This window comes from Mustela erminea, chromosome 8 (genome assembly GCF_009829155.1).
Source record: "Mustela erminea isolate mMusErm1 chromosome 8, mMusErm1.Pri, whole genome shotgun sequence".
Lineage (NCBI taxonomy): Eukaryota > Metazoa > Chordata > Mammalia > Carnivora > Mustelidae > Mustela > Mustela erminea.
The window spans coordinates 58,490,093-58,505,115 of record NC_045621.1 but is presented as its reverse complement, the minus strand read 5'-3'; positions in this window follow the sequence as shown (position 1 = coordinate 58,505,115).

Below are 15,023 nucleotides of genomic sequence, written 5' to 3'. Positions count from 1 at the left end.
GAGAAAATTAATCTTCCCTTAAGTTCAAGAGAGAAACTAAGGAATGACAATGGGAAATAAAGCTAAGGGAGAAGCCATGTAAGTGTAGAAATGAAGTTGAATTTATTAGTTATGTATATGTTTAAGTGTATGTAATGCAAACCCAATCACAGTTAGCTAGCTACATGGGTGTTTATATATATATATATATTTTTTTTTACAAAACAAGAAGTCCATAGGCAGGGAGTCCAAAAGTAAACATGTCAGTAATAACACATGGTATTTATCCTCCAGGTTTGCCATCATTAACAAATGGCTTTCTTTCCATGGTCACCTTAAGATTGAAAAATGACTGTTCTATCTCCGTTTCCTGTTCATTTTCTAGGGAAGATGAAAATGAAGAAGAAAAAAGAGTAGGAGGAGAAAGAGGAAGGAAACAAGAATAAGATATATGGAAAATGAGAATTAACAATCAAAAACAGAACGCACAATATTGAAAAAGTGAAACATTCTCAGAAATCCTCAGCTTTTCAATCATGTCTTGCTGGCCAGATAATGTGTCCCATGACTACATCCTGGATGTTAGGAAATGCTATCTTTCAGCAGCATGCAAAATCAGGAATATATTTATTAGGAAAAGGGAAAAAATGAATATTATGTAGGGAATTAAAATCAAAAGGTATATTACCATACTCAGGGGTTGATGCCCAAGTCTTATTTTAGTGAGTGTCACCTTTGTAGTTTGGGGTTTTGTTGGCCTAACTTAAGTCCAGGCCAGTTTATAAAACCCTGGACTCCCTCTGAATTCAATGGGATAAAAGGAAAATACCCAAGAAATTTTTGGAGAATATTCAGATAAAACTCCTATAAGCATTCTACATCTTCAATTATAAAACCAAAATTAAATAATGGGAATCAAGGAGTAAAGGACTCTAGTCGAAATGAACAAACCAGATATAAAAGAAAGCAGAGGGGCGCCTGGGTGGCTCAGTTGGTTGGGTGTCTGCCTTCGACTCAGGTCATGATCCAGGGTCGTGGCTCAAGTCCCACATTGGTCTCCTTGCTCAATCGGGAGCCTGCTTCTTCCTCTGCCTACACCCCCCCCCAAGCTTGTGTTCTCTCTCTCTCTTTTTTTTTTTTTTAAAGAAAGAAAGATTTAAAGAAAGAAAGCAGAGCTGTGATCAGAAGGTAAATCTCAAGCAAAAAATATTAAGTAGAGAAAAGAAAAACACTTTGAAATCTTAAGTGCTAGGAATCATAATGAAGATCTGTAACAGCTATTGATATTTATGCACCCAATGGCACATCAACCACCTTCACAAAGCAGAAACTACATGAGATTAAAGAAGAAATAGTCAGAAATACACTAATAATGGAAAATCTTAACCCTCCTCTCTTAACCCAAGATAGAGCAGTAAAAAATTAGGATATAATCAATAAGATATAATCAATAAGATAAATACTGTATATATAAACTGAACTATGAATTCGATGAAAGAGGATACATGTTTTCCAAAACAAAACAGAAAATTCACAAAAATTGATCACATAGTAGGCAAACTACAATATTTGTACAAATATTGTTCTCTAACCCCAATGCAACAAAACTAGAAACAAGTTAAAAAAAACTTCTTTTTAAAAGCTTTTTTTTACACCTGGACATTAAACTACATAATGTTAAGCAATTCTTGGATGAGAAAGAATTTACAATACAAAATTGTCAGAGTTTATAGAAAATAACAATGACAATGTTACACATTAAAATAAAAAAAAAAAGTTGTCAAAGCACAGCTGCAAGGGAAATTTTCACTATTAAATATTTGTAATTGATTACCAAAAAATTCACTGAAAATAGGTTAAATGTGCAACTCAAAAAGCTAAAAAAAACATTCAGAGTGAACAGGAAGAAAGTAAAGGAAAGAAATTAATAAAGAAAAAAACAAACGATGATGAGATAGAAAACAAATAATAGAACCTATGATGAAATAAAAATACTAGGTCTTTGGAAGAAAAATCAGCAAAATTGACACATTGGCAAATTACTGAAAAGCCCACTTTTCTTTTTTAAATAGGAACTATAAATACCATAATAAGAAATGTAAATAATTACAAAGTAAAAAAAAAAAAAAAAGTTAAAACTTGAGACTATTTTGACAACTCTATGTCTATACATCTAAAAACATTTAAAAAATAACTTTATAGGAAAATACCATTTACCAAAATTGTCCCCAATATAGATGGACAGTCTAGAGAGATAATTTTCCACTAAAGAATAGAGAAAGGTTTTAAATATGCCCCTACAAAAAAAAAAATGATTTCCCTACAAAAAACCAGATGACTTCATAATGAATTTCTACTTAACCTTGAAGCATCAGGTAGTAATATTTAAGCTATTCCAAACCACTGAAAATATACAGAGCTTGTAAATTCTTTTCCTGAAATGAATGAGTGTAGCATTGGTACTAAAATATGAAAATAAGGGGGTCCTGGGTGGCACAGTTGGTTAAGTGTCTGACTCTTGATTCCCGCTCAGGTCATGATCCCCGTGAGATCAAGCACAGTGTCAGGCTCTGCATTCAGTGTAGAGTCTGCTTGAGGCTCTCTCCTTTTGCCCCTCCCCCTCTCTTTCTTTCTAAAATAAGTAAATAATTTAAATTTTTTTTAAAAATCAAAAATGAAAACAAATTGCACAAAATTCTACAGATGAATTTCACTTGTAAACTTAGATTCAAATATCTTTAAAAAAAGAATCCAACTTTCCATTAAAAATAATATAACATGGAGGGGTGCCCGGGTGGCTCAGTGGGCTAAAGCCTCTGCCTTCAGCTCAGGTCATGATCCCAGGGTCCTAGGATTGAGCCCCGCATCAGGCTCTCTGCTCAGCAGGGAGCCTGCTTCCTCCTCTCTCTCTGCCTGCTTCTCCACCTACTTGTGATCTCTGCCTGTCAAATAAATAAATAAAATCTTTAAAAATAATATATATATAATAAGGAGAAATCAGAACACTTCTGCACTATTGTTGGGAATGTAAAATGTTATAGCTCCTGTGGAAAATAGTATGGCAGTTCCCAAAAAAGTTAAAAATAGAGTTACTGTAAAACCCAGCAATTCCACTTCTGGATACCCCAAATCATTAAAAGCATGATCTCTAAGAGATATTTGTCCATGCATATTCATAGCAACATTATTCACAGTAGTAAAACATGGAAACAACCCAAGTGCTTATTGACTGAGGAATGGATAAGCAAAATGTGTCATATACATATAATAGAAAGTGATTCAGCCTTGGGGCACCTGGATGGTTCAGTCAGTTAAGTGTCTGCCTTTGGCTCAGGTCAGGATCTCAGGCTCCTGGGATGGAGCCCACCATCAGGCTCCCTGCTCAGTGGGGAGTCTGCTTCTCCCTCTTTTTCTGCTCCTCCCCTCTGCTCATGTGCTCTCTCTCTCTCAAATATGTAAATAAATAAATAAATCCTTTAAAAAAAAAAAAGAAAAGAAAGTGATTCAGCCTTAAAAATAAAGGAAATTCAGCAATACGCTACTACCTGGTGAAACTCGACATTATGACTGAAATAAGTTAGTCACAAAAAGAGAAATTCTATATGATTCTACTTGATGTACTTGAAGTAGTTAAAATCATAAAGACAAAAATGGTAATGGTGGTTGCCAGGGACTGAGGGAAGGGGAGAATGGGAAGTTGTTTAGTAAGTACAGAATTTTTGTTTTTCAAAAGAGTTATGGGGATGGGTAATGGTGATGGTTGCAAAACAACATGTATGTATTTATGGCCTCTAAACTCTATGTACATTTATAAGTGGTTAAGATGGTGAATTTAATGTTTTTTGTATTTTCCCACAAAAACTACATGTGTGTATGTGTTTGTGTGTGTGTATAATGACCAAAGGAGATCACTCTTTGGATGTAAAGCAGTTCAATATTAGGAAGCCCTTTAATATAATTCATCATATCAATTGGCATGAGAAAACAATAATAACATCTCCCCAGCTGCCAAAAAGTCACATGACAATACTGAATCCTCATCCATGATAAGATAGAAATTGATGGATATTTTTCAAATACAAGAAAACATATACTACCCCCAAAAGTTTGCAATTTACTTAGTGCTAAATATTGGAGAAATTCCCATTAGATTCAGAAACAAGGAAAAGATACCTATTATTTTGGTTACTATTTAACATTGTCTTGGAAGTACTAAGAAATTTTTAAAATTAAGGTAATTAAGTAAGAGAAAGTACACACCAAAAAGAATATAACTGTATCTACTTAAAGATGATATGTTTGTATATCTGAATAACTCAAAATAATAAATGGAAAAAATACTACAAATAAGATAAGTTAGTATATTAGAAGATATAAAATAAACATACAAAATGAATAGATTTCAGAAAGAAAACAAGACAAATACATCAGTTCTTGTTAATTCATAGTAGATATGTTACATAAAATCACTATGAACACTGAACTCCTAGGGGAAATTAAGAGTTTAGTTCTCACAAGCCTCCATTTTTGTCAACAAAAACACCATTTGCTTTACATAGGTTTGTTGCCAATGTCCTTGTAAAACAAATCATTCTCATAAGCCTTAAGAAGCTCCTCTTCCATAAATTCTTTTCCTTATAACATTTAGCAAGTATTTTAAAATTTTTTCTACAGTCCCTGATTACAACTTGCCTTGTTTACTTACAAGTTTACCATTTTCCGTACCATATCACCTTCTGAATCATGTAAGCCAGCTGGCACCAACTGAGAAGGGTTTCACATTTTCCTGACCCTGGGTAACTCGACCACAGTCTTATACTTTCAGTCTTGCAACAATACTATCCCTATACTCCCCCCCCCCCATTCACTCATTATCTCACGAATCCAGAAATTTAGCTACTTTTTGCCCTTAGAAACTACTAGACAACACTTTGGGACTACACTTGGGGACCATTTTAAACAACAAAGTCACCAACAAAAGTACAAAAAATGTGGAAAACATGACATTAAATAGATTACAAAAAGACATGTATTTACAGTGTGAGAGCTAAAAGAAGAAACCAGAACATCACCTTTTTTGATCTCAGGAATGTGTGCATAGATCTACTCAAATTTTTCACCACGCTGTGCATGTCCATGAATAACCATGAAATTGCCATGTTGATTTTGGGGTTACAAATAAATTTTAGTCAGTAGATGAATTTGCAAGTATGGAATCAGCAAATAATGAGAGTCAGCTGTAACAGAACCACAATAAAATGGCAGATGTAATCCCAATTATACTAGTTTTACACTAAATGCAAATGAATTAAATATTCATACTGAAGCCTTAGTTATCTAATTGGATTAAAAAATCCAACCATTACTGTTCTATACATAAAGACATAAGAAGCTAAAGTAAAAAGACCAATAAAAGTTTACAACATGCAAATGTTTACATAAGAAAGTTTGTGTAGATATTTATAAGAGGAAGTAGATTCTAAAGAAACCAGGATTACTGGAGATAAAGAGAAACATTTAAGTATGATAAAGTAATCAATCCATTGGGGATACATATCAGCTCTACATTTTTATGCAACAAAAAACATCTATACAAAAATAGATTAGGTCTAAAATGAAATTAAAAGTAGAGAAAATTTCAATCATAGTGAAAGACACAAACAACTTGGCCAATAGTTGACAGAATAGTTGAAAAATGAATAAAAAAGGATAAACTCAATCAACAAAATAATTTTAACACATAGAACATCATACCTTGTAACAACAGAATGAATATTCTTTCAAATTGCACATAGAATATTTACTAAATTATCTTTATGCTGATCAAGACTTCAAGAAATTTCAAAGATTCTAACCACAGTGGAATGAAGATAGAAATCAAACACAAAAGATACCTTAGAAATTCTTAATGCTTGAAACTAGGCAATAACTTCTAAATAACACATGGGTCAAAGTAGTAATCATAAAGAAAGTTAAAAAAGGCTTTTGAACTCTATGGTAATGAATATGCCATAAAGACTGAAGAGATAAGTAGAGCAGTTTTTAAGGTTAAAATATAGCTTTAAATGGATTTGTTAGGAAAGAATAAAGTTTGAAAATCAATAGCTAAAGTTTTTATATCAAAAAGGACACCAAATCTCAAAAAGTAAAATAAAGGAAAATTTAAAAGATGAGAGAAAATAATTATAAATTTTAAAAATTGGCAATAAAGATTAATGCAGCCAAAAATTGGTTCTTTAACTAGGTTATTAAACTAGATAAATCACTAACAAGACTAAGAAAGAAAAAAGGAGGAAAAGCTATCCATATAAAAGGGGACATCTCTAAAGATGTAACAGACAAAATAAGGGTAATAAGAATATACTATGTAAAATTACATGCCTGATAAATTTGATAATTAGATGAAATGGATGAATTTCTTCTAAAAATGTAACTAAAATAGACAGAAATAATTGGAAAATTTTAATAGTTCCCTATTTTGGAAATTGGATCTATTATTGATAAACTCCCCCTCCAAAAAAACTTTTCCAGAGGTCCAGAACCAAATGGCTTAACAAGTGAATTCTAAATATTTAAAGAAGGAAAAACATCAACATTACATAAACTCGTCAAAATAAGGAAAAAACAAGTAATATTTCCCAGTTCATTTTATGAAGAAAGTATAACTTATTACAAAGACCTAACAAAGATTTTGCAGTAAAGGAAAACAACAGACTAGTCTGATTCATGAATATAGGTGAAAAATCCTATACAAAACATCAATGATCAAATCTAGCAATATTAAAAATTCTAGCAATATATAAAAGGAATATTACTGTACAGAGAAACAAGGTATATTCTAGGAATTCCAGGATAGTTTGTTATTTGCAAAAACAAGATTACTGTAATTCAAAACATTAACAGAAATAAATAGGAAAAATTTACATGCTGGTCTCAGTAAATGTAGCAAATACATTTGATAAAATTCAAAACACAGTAACAATTTTATAAACTCTCAGAAGGAAATAATAAAATTTAAAACAGTAAGAAATTATACAGAAAACAAAGTAAAGAACAGGATTATTAAGTCAAAATTATGATTTCATGAAAAGACATAACAAAATAGAAAACCACTAGCCACCCTAAAGAAGAAATAAAAGGAAATGACAATATATAAAATAAAATGAATTGGAAAACAACCATTGAGACAGATAAAATTAAAACAAATGATCCTATTTAAAATGCTGAACAATTATATTTGAAAATCTAGAAGAAATGGATAAAATTTTGAAGAAAATACAATTTTAAAAAATCAACACTAATAGAGATTTTAAAAATCTGAAATAAATCAATTTCCATAAAGTAAGTGAAGAAAAGTATCCCAGAACTACCTCATAAAAAGGCATCAAGTCCAGATGGTTTCACATGAAACTTCTATTAAACATTTAAAGAAAGAGTAATCATGATACTTCATAAATTATGGGGAATTATGATGTTGGGGGGAAAAAGGAGGAAAATGTCCTAGTTTTATTTATATAGTGATTAATACATTATACATTAATTCCTAAACTTGATAAAGACAGAAAAAGAAAGATATGGACTAATTTCACTTATGAATATTAATTTTAAAATCTTAAAAATATATCATCAAATAAAATTGAACGGCATATTAAAAATATTAATACTCTGTGACCAAAGGTAATTAATACACTGTGACCAAAGGTAATCCATCCCAAAATTGCCAACTATGGTTCAATATTAGGAAATTGACTAATATATATTATATTATATATATAAAATAGTATAATCATAATATATTATATACTATAATATTATAATATAATATTAGGAAATTGACTAATATAATACAGCATATTAAGAGATCTAAAAAGAAAAAAAAGATATCTCCACACATCCTTCATAGGCTTTGGACAAAAATCAACACCTATTTCTGACATAAAAATTCAATTCAAAGTCCAATAAAAATTCAACTCAAATGCATTACATATTTATATCAAATTTACAAAAGCCAGGAGGTTAAATGGTGGCAAAGGTGTAGAATTCTCAGCTAGAATTCTCATATATTTCTGGTAGTAGTACTACATGGAACAACCACTTAGGAAAACTAGCAATTTGTGATAAAGTTAAACATGCAGCTACTACGTATAGATTAACTAAAAGGAACAGATTGCTATAAACAACCTAAACACCCATACCTACCTGAATGAATCAATCCCTACATTGACAAAAGGGAGAACTACAAAGCCATTAAAAAATAAAAGTATGTATATGAATGAATATGATTTGAATGAGGATGTTCGTAGTGACTTTTATAATAATAAAAAAATTAGGAACAACCCAAATACCCATCAACAGAAGAATGGACAGAAAAACCAGGGTACTCCTACAATGAAATATTACACAGAAATAAAAAGGACTAGTTATTAATATGTGCAGCAACACAGGTAAACCTCACAAATAATGTATTGCACAAAAGAAGTCAAATATAAAATATGATGTACTACCTGATTCTATTTATAAATTGACGTTTAAGAACAGTACAAACTAAGCAGTGGTGGTAGATTAGCTTTGGGGTTGCTGCTGGTGAAGAGGGTGTGGAATTTGAGTAGAAATGGGCACAAGACAGCTTTCTGGAGTGATGGAAATATCTTATTTCTTGAGTGAGATCGTGGTTACACGGCTGCATACATTTATAGATTCATGCATTTCCCTGTATATAAATTATGCCTTAATAAAGAAATTTAAGGGGCACCTGGGTGGCTCAGTGGGTTAAGCCTCTGCCTTGGGCTCAGGTCATGATCTCAGGGTCCTGGATCAAGCCCCACATCTGGCTCTCTGCTCAGCAGGGAGCCTGCTTCTCTCTCTCTCTCTCTCTCTCTCTCTCTCTCTCCCTGCCTGCCTCTCTGCCTACTGGTGATCTCTCTGTCAAATAAATAAATAAAATCTTTAAAATAAATAAATTTAAATATGCAAAATATGTATGAATAAAACTATACTGAATAGTATTTTTCTTTTTTTTTAAGATTTTATTTATTTATTTGAAACAGAGAGAGAGAGAGATCACAAATAGGCAGAGAGGCAGGGAGGGGCGGGGGGGTGGGGGGGAAGCAGGCTCCCTGCTGAGCAAAGAGCCCATGATGCGGGGCTCCATCCCAGGGCGCTGGGACCATGACCCGAGCTGAAGGCAGAGGCTTTAACCCACTGAGCCACCAAGGCGCCCCTGAGATAGTAAGTATTTCTAATTCAAAACCTTGGCAGTACATTCTATTGACAAGGATGTGGGTACAATCTTCGAAACACTGCAGATGAGATTGCAAATTGTTATTATCCCTTATGAAGGAAAACAAAAACTATTTACACATTTGTCCTCTGACTCAAACAGCCCTGGTTCTAGAAATTTACCCCAAAGATACACACCCCAAAATTTTAAAACTACATATGAATAAGGTTATTCCTTGTGGATATTGTTTGTTCATTGTAAAAAACCAGAAACAATCTGAATATCAATCTACCTGTACTGGGTGAATGAACAGACACGAAGTAGGGAAATATATAGCCATTTTACAAAAGGAAAAGTTTTGGTTCATTAAGATAGGCTTGTTTTTAGGAGTATTATTAGCGTAATAATTCTAAAACTGTTAGGAACCGGGTTCTCCATGCATGAGAAAGGAGAAACAAATATGGCCTCGGAAAGGTGAAGAATTACAAGGTAGACTTGAAGGTATTAGTATGTGTATGTGTGCATGAGTACATGTGTGTTTGTACATATACACATAAAGAATCACGTAGACGTGTACATGTATGTACGTATTTGCTGAGTGTTTGGCTAAACTGCGTAATATACAAACCCCGCCCAACCCAAGCGCATGCCCAGATAGCAGTTGCAGAATTAACAAGTAAATGTAAATCCCTGCTATGTGTACTCCAACAGTTCTCTTGATAAAAAAACATTCTCCCCACTTCCGGGCCCTTCCCCTTGTGCACCACCAAAATGAGGCCCCACGGGGCTTACCAAAACGCTGCTCTTTGGTTGGAATTGATCATACAGCCACCCCGAAGCACTCCTCCCTTAAACCCTAACAAAGGCTTGTGTTCTAGGTCGTCATGCTGTCTGTGTGCCTGCAGCTGCCTTGACCTCCCGAGTGACCCCCCCAAAACATGTTATGTCCCCCTCCTCCAGGACATGTGAGTAACAAACTTACCTATTTCACTTTCTCTTACAGTCTTTGGTCTTTTCTTGAAACTTGGGTCCCCATTCCACACCCCGGGGTTTTACTTAACAAATGTTAATTTAACAAGCCACAATACACACACACACACACACACACACAGAGAATTTCAAATACCATTTCCCACCAAAAAATCAAGAGCTCCTCGGAGAAATGTTTGGTTCCCCTGAGGGATGTAAGGTACAAGTCAAGTTTGTGCCTGAAAATAAGGAAATGCTCAAAGGCTGATGGAAAGGGATATGAATGTGACAAAATGTTACCAGTTGGTGTTCCTAGAAAGGGAAGAGTATATGAGTGTTCATTGCACTATTGTTTCAACTTTTTATAGGTTTAATGTTTTTTCCATGTAAAAGATTTTTAAAATATTTATTATCAGTGAAGATTGCTAGGATATCACCATTACTCAAAAAAATAATAAATATAAGGAAAGAAGCAAGTCTTTGTTATACTTTTGCTGTACAGGTCATTCTTCTGAGTCTAAATAGTTGGTGAATTTTTTTTTTAATAGAATTCTCATTAAAAAATAAAGAATTTGGGGCATCTGGGTGGATCAGTGGGTTAAAGCCTCTGCCTTCGGCTCAGGTCATGATCCCAGGGTCCTGAGATCGAGCCCCACATCGGGCTCTCTGCTCAGCAGGGAGCCTGCTTCCCCCCACCCCCCCCTGCCTCTCTGCCTAATTCTGATCTCTGTCTGTCAAATAGAAAATAAAATACTAAATTTTAAAAAAAAGAAAGAAATTAAAGAATTAGAAAAATCGCCATTTTGTAGTCTTTAATAAAATAACAGATCCAGGCAACAACCATCATCAAAAGATACTAAAACCAGGGGCACCTGGGTGGCTCAGTTGTTAAGCATCTGCCTTTGGCCCAGGTACTGATCTCAAGGTCCTGGGATCAAGCCCTGCTTCGGGCTCCCTGATCAGCGGGAAGCCTGCTTTTCCCTCTCCCACTTCCCCTGCATGTGTTCCCTCTCTTGCTGTGTCCTCTCTGTCAAATAAATAAATAAGATCTTTTTTAAAAAAAGATACTAAAACCATTAACTGAAAATAAGATGAAGAACTGTGTAACCCATGGGTCAGGCTGACAGCATTTGAGCCCACTAATCCTCACCTGCTGTAGTAGAAAGAAGCACCCTGAATTAGTCTTAACTAAAAACTGAGCCTGAATCTATGAAATCTCTTATTAATCTAAATACCAGTTCTAAGAAATATGGGGGAAACTGTGCAGTAAGTGCAAAATGTGGAACTTTCTATAGGACAAATTATTTGGTTTCTCAATCAGATAAGTGTTTAAAAACAAAAAAAAAAGAAGCGATCTGTTACAGAATTTTAAAAAGACCTACCTAGGGGCGTCTGGGTGGCTCAGTAGGTTAAGCCGCTGCCTTCGGCTCAGGTCATGATCTTAGGGTCCTAGGATCTAGTCCCACATCGGGCTCTCTGCTCAGCAGGGAGCCTGCTTCCCTCTCTCTCTCTCTCTCTCTCTCTCTCTCTCTCTGCCTGCCTCTCTGTCTACTTGTGATCTCACTCTGTCAAATAAATAAATAAAATCTTAAAAATAATAAATAAATAAATAAAAAAGACCTACCTAATAAAGGCATGTGTCCCCCAAGACATAACAATCAAATGCAGCTGTAGTCCTCATTTGGATCTTGATTCAAATGATAGAAACACATTTTGATAAAATAGGAAAAATTTGAAAATAATTTGGCTGTTAAATAATATTAAGAAATAGTTGTTAATATGGGAGAGTGATAATGGCCATTGTGTGTGTATATATATATGTGTGTGTGTGTATATATATATATATATATATATAGTGTATATATATACACATTATAAATATATATACATATATACACATATATACATACATATATATAATGTATATATAATTTATTTGTATATGTGTATATATACATAAATGTATATATATAATTTATGTGTATATATATAATTTTGATATGTGTATTGAATTTATGAATTTGATATGTATATTGGATTTATGAATTTATGGGTGAATGATACAGGATTTTCTCAAATTACTCTAGCCTTTCTACACCGAAAGCAAACAAATGACTGAAGATGGGGAGGGGGTTAAATACGACAATACTGGCAAAATATTGATAATTCTTGAGGTTGTGTGACAGGGATATAGGAGTTTCTTATGCTATTCTTTCTACTTTCTTGTGTTCGAAAATTCTCATAATAAAAAGAAGAGGAAATATAAAAGAAATTTGGCTAGGGAGGTGCCAGTGGATTTGGGATCCGCTGGGAAATCTGAAATGTAGTCTGGAGGGAGAACTAATAGAAGTAATTAAATGTGGTAGATGAGCAAGAGCATCTTGGTGAAGCTTTGAGGACCCATTCTCTAAGGGACTGAGTTGGGAGGTGGGAGGAGACCCTCAATTTGTAATGATCGCCGGTGTTCATGGTGTGACTACCCCCCCATACCAATCTCACCCTGAACACGAATCTGGGAAGAAATGTGCACCATAGCCTCTCCCTGGTACGCGAATGCACAACACACCATCATTCCATAGGATGAGGAAGCGTGTTGAATGGAGCATTACTGCTAAGTTTCTGTCTTCAGCAATTGGTCAGGGCAGCTGGGACACAATGTTAGGTGAATGAGAGGTGTTGTAATTTTGTCATTAAAATTAAATACACGTGAGAATGAAAGAACCCCGACTTCCGAATAGTGGGTTACATCTATCCGGGGAGTCAAGAGGAGAAGGGGGGACAGGATGAGTGCTTCAATTTCTATGGTGTTTGGAATTTTACGTTTTAAGATAGGCGGTGAGTTAATGGGTGTTCGTTTAATTGTTCTTTGTATCTTTTTGAATTTCTTAAATGTCTTGAATGTATTCATAATAAATTATAAATGAAATGAAGATAAGAAAAGAGAATGAGCAGGAAAATCTGACCAAATTCCCAATAAAATATGTAAGGAGACAAAAGGGTGATAACAATGAATAATAATAATAATTATTATTATTATTATTATCATTTTGTAGCCATGGCTGGTGATTCTGGTTACATTTCTACCAACAGCTCTTCTTGTCACCTCAGCAACTCTCACTGGGTTCATCTACTCCTGCTCAGTTATACCAGAATGTTCTGAGAGATGAAAGTGTTTAAGAGAATGCTAGCCCATGTGTGTTTTAGAGTAGTCACTGTGACCCTCGGATTTTAGCCCCTTTCTTCTTTTTAGTTCCAGTTCCCCTTATCACTCTCTTTAATACTCCCTTTAGCCATCTCATTGCTCTGGATGCCTTCTGCTTTGGCCACAGATACCTATGTCTCCTTCACCTGAGAATTCTCCTCTCTTTTCTCCTTTTACCTCGAATGAACTGTTAATCTCATAAAACAACTTTAAAGATTGGAGGGAAGTCGCAGTTTGGAAGAACATTTTCGTTGAAAAATGCTGAAGATTTGCATTTAAAAACCGAGAGTGAACAGAAAGGAGGAGGTAGGCCACATATGCTGGAAGGAGCATGGCTGGTTGGAGGCTACGAGCTTGCTTCCTAGAGTTCCGGTTTGGCACCTCGATGGTAGCATTCACTGAAGGGTAAATACTGGATGGGGAGCAGGTTTGAACGACTAAAGGGAAAACAGTATTTGGTTTAGGACGTAGGAAAGATATCCAGTTGGCTTCTGCGCCCACCCCCACTCCAAAAGAACCCACTAAAACTTGTCCCACAAAGGAAGGATGGGGCAGAGCAAGTGAGAATGCATTAGGAAGAGACAAGAAAATGAGGGATCCAGATAACCAGTGTAGACCACCGTGATCTCTCAAGTTCTGCCTGAAAGAAAAGGAGTAGGAGCAGCTCTAAGGTTGATGCATGAAAAGGACATAGGAGCAGGGTGATTGGAAGAGGAATGGGAGTGATGCTAGATTTGCACAATGTTTTAGATAAAATTGAGAAGATTTGCTCGTTGCTCCAGTAGGAAGAGAAAGGGGGAAGGGAGAGAGCTGATTCCTAGGAGCAAGAGGTGTTTCTCAGTTGATGGAATCTTTCTTGGTCGCTTTGTTAATACAAGATGATTGAGAACAAATTGGTATCTCGTCCCAGCTGTGGCAGACCAGGTGCAAAGCTGAATGGAGAAAGGCTGTCGCAGAGACGGGCTTGCACTCTCTTGCCTTCCCTAGAGGGGACCAGAGGAGGAAGAGGCCAAGAGATGGATGGCCTCAGTCCTTTCCAGGCAGGTCAAGTTACAGGGTAACAGAAGCCTGCTAAGGAACAACATGGTTTCAGAAACATCAGAAGGCAGAATAGGAGCTTAAACCAGAACCTTGCTAGAAAGTAACGCTGAAGTTTGGCTCTTTAGAAATGATATGTTCCCTGGGGGAAATTACAGGGTCCTGCCAAGACGGAGAGAGCTCTTGCTTTCCCCCCAGTGTTTTTGCATGATCCCTCTCACTGTTCCAACAATTATAATTTTGTTTTTGATGTTTGAAATCATTTCCATCTGACATCTGGAACAAATACATGGCATTTCTAGGAAACTAGCTTCTCTCCCCCCCCCCCCCCACCAAGAAACTTACATTTATAGTGACACCTCTTCCTTGAAAGTTCATGGTGCTTCAGATTCTTAACAACCAAATACCCCAGCTAGAGAACAAGAGCATTTAGCAGCAGCAGATCAAGGTGGCAGACTAGAAAGAAGACAGGCTTTGAGATCAGGCAGAGTGGGGCTGACACATCAGCTCTATCAGAGACTAGCCATACTATCTTGCCTCTCCAAACCCCATTAAGATAAGAATAATGATCCCTACATCATGGTTTTGTTGTGGTCTGTAAGTGAGAGAGCACTT